Here is a 3,575-nt window from a genome sequence, read left to right on the forward strand (position 1 = left end):
TCACATATAAACATTGACCTCGTTGGACCATTACCTCAGTCAAGGGGGTTCACCCATCTCCTTACTATAATTGACAGGAACACCCGATGGCCTGAGGCAATACCGTTACAAACCACAACAACAGAAGAATGTGCAAAAGCCCTGATCTCCAATTGGATCTCGCGGTTTGGTATTCCTGTTGATATAACTTCTGACAGGGGCTCACAATTTACATCCACGCTATGGAAACAGATGGCCAGTCAACTTGGTGTGCAGATTCATCACACAACTGCGTATCACCCTCAAGTCCAACGGCATGATTGAACGGTTTCATCGGTCCTTGAAATCATCCCTCAAAGCTCGTCTAATAACTCCAAATTGGGTGGATGAGCTACCTTGGGTTCTGCTTGGTTTAAGAACTGCACCTAAGGATGATATCGGTCATTCTTCAGCTGAATTAGTATACGGAGAACCTTTAACAATCCCTGGAGAGTTTATACCTGACCATCCTTCAGACTTCCACGCTAAAGACTTTTTGGCAACCTTTCGGCAAAACGTGTCCCTTCATTCACCACGGCCAACACATCATCACGGCTATCATCAAACAAATTTACCCAAGAACTTGATGTCAGCGAAATATGTTTACATCCGTGTTGACACCCACCGAGGACCCCTTCAGAAGCCGTATACAGGTCCCTATGTTGTCATAACCCCTGGAGATAAACAATTCCTGATCGATGTTGGTGGCAAAGCAGAACGGATTTCGATCGACCGACTTAAAGCTGCATTTGTCGATTCTACGCAACCAGTTTCCCTTGCCACCCCACCTCGTCGTGGACGCCCACCGAATACGAACAGAAAGGTATCGAACAGAAACATACAAAACTCCCGTACTGCTTCTGATGATACTAACGTAGTGCCTACTAAGAAGCTATCTCGCTCAGGACGTACCATTAAACGACCTCGGTACTACAAAGATGACTAGTCCGTGTTTGGGGGGGGGGGGGGGGGGGGGGGGGGGGGGGGGGGGGGGGGGGGGGGGGCATGTGTGGCGATCTCCGTTTCCTACGAACTACGAAGACTTACCACATACTGCTGACTGCAAGACTACTCTACACGTCAGATCAGACAAAACGTAAACACGAGAGAACTCATTAAATTTATAAAATTCACTACACATTGCTTTCATTGTTTGTTGTTTCCAGTAAAGTAGATGCTACAATACGTACGAAGCCTAAAAAGTGTCCACCAATGAAAGCATTCAGCACCATTTTGTTGTTGGCTGAGAATGTAGTAATTACCATTCATTCGGTATCTATGTCAACATAACGACACAAGAAAAACAACAAACAATATCAAAATCCACAATAAAATGTTTCAGAAGTGTTGCGTATATTTATGGCACAACGAAGCTGTCAAAAAATGAAGTTAGAGAATGTGTGTAATCATGTATTATAATAACCTGTAATGTGTTTTCCAACCACCACATCATCTACTACTACAACCACCACCACAATATCATCACTAACACTACTACTACAACCACCAGCCCCACATCATTATCACTACCACTACTACTACACCACCACCAGCACATCATCATCACTACCACTACTACAATCACCACAACCACATCGTCATCACTACCACTACTACTGCAACCACCACCACCATATCATCATCATTACCACTACTACCACAACCACCACCACCACTACTACTACAACCACCACCACATCACTACCTCAACTACTACAACCACCACCACAATAGCATCACTACCACTACTACTACAACCACCACAACCACATCGTCATCACGACCACTACTACTACAACCACCACCATATCATTACCATTACCACTACTACTACAACCACCACTATCACCATATCATTACCATTACCACTACTACTGCAACCACCACTACCACCATATCATCCCCATTACAACTACTACTACAACCACCACAACCACATCATCATCACTACCACTACTACTACAACCACCACCACATCATCATCACTATCACTACTACTGCAACTACAACCACCACCACATTATCATCACTACCACTACTACTACTGCAACCACCACCACCATATCATCATCATTGAAATATTTTTTTTTTTAATTGATCTTTATATAGTGCAATATCTACTAAATGTGCTCAAAGCGCTTTACAAGGGGTCCCTGGTCAACATTTAACATGTAGGACGGGACATGACGCCTGTTAGGCGATATTACAATTTTTCGGACAAAGACAACTCTGTTAACGGCCAGGTACTCATTTTACACCTGAGTACGGTGAGAGAATGTGAGTAAAGAGCCTTTTCCAAGGACTCAACTATGCGCCGAGCGCGAGGCTCGAACCCAGGACCTTCCGATCCGGAAGCGAGTGTCATACTACTAGACCACATAGCCGCGTCATTACCACTACTACTACAAACACCACCACCACATCATCATCACGACCACTACTACTACAACCACCACCACCACCATATCATTACCATTACCACTACTACTACAACCACCACCACATCATCATCACTACCACTACTACTACAACTACAATCATCACCACCACCACATCATCATCACTATTACTACTACAACTACAACCACCACCAACACCACATCACCTCACTAACACTCAGAACTACAATCACTACCATTAGGTTTTGGAGCTTTACTTCATTTGAAATAAGGAAACTTCGGAATTGTATTTGGCATTGTGTTTATATATCATAATATAATTCTAATCAGTTATCTATTTAGAACTAGATACTATACAATATGTATGCTAAATACCACCCCAATTCCCCTTTCTTGTGTGCGGGAATTCCTCTTTCGGCATTGAAATTGAGTGTGAGAGAGTCATCACTACACACATAAACAACAGAAACAATTTAAAAACAAGACTATGACACGCAACCACTCACACACGAGGCTATACTATTTATCCTTTTCTCTATATAGAATAGGACAAGACAAACAATAGCTTGACTCTCGCTACACTTCGCATTGATGTTTGTCGTCTCACGAGTTCAACTCTCGGTCGACCTGTCAATATTCCTTTTTGCCTCGGACGTAATCATTAATAGAATGTTGTGTGGTTTTGACCGTGAAGAAAACCTTAAGAAGTCACATTTATATCATTTTAGAGAGATCGTTTTGAATAATTTTGAGTTAAACGAGCGAGCAGCAACTTGTTTTCATGAACGGCCGATCAGCGCTTGTTTACTATAGTAACGCGATTCCCAGCCAACATCAAAATGGCGGATATTTTTCTCATCGAGGTCGCTGGTTGGTTAGCCAATAAGAGCACCGTACGGTTTCCATTGGGTAAATTCCTTGGAAGAGACATTCATTTATTCATTCATTCATTCATTCATTATCGTCATTCATTCATTCATTATCGCCATTCATTCATTCCTTCATTCATTCGTCATTCATTATTTCGTACTGCATTCATTCATTCGTCATTCGTTCAATCATTCATTCGTTCAATCATTCCTTCGGCATTCATTCATTCATTCATTCATTTAACCAGTCAGTCAGTCATTCATTCCTTCATTCGTTTATTTATTAATT

Source organism: Berghia stephanieae, chromosome 10 (assembly GCF_034508935.2).
Source record: "Berghia stephanieae isolate SIO BIC M18660-M18661 chromosome 10, UCSD_Bste_1.3, whole genome shotgun sequence".
NCBI lineage: Eukaryota > Metazoa > Mollusca > Gastropoda > Nudibranchia > Aeolidiidae > Berghia > Berghia stephanieae.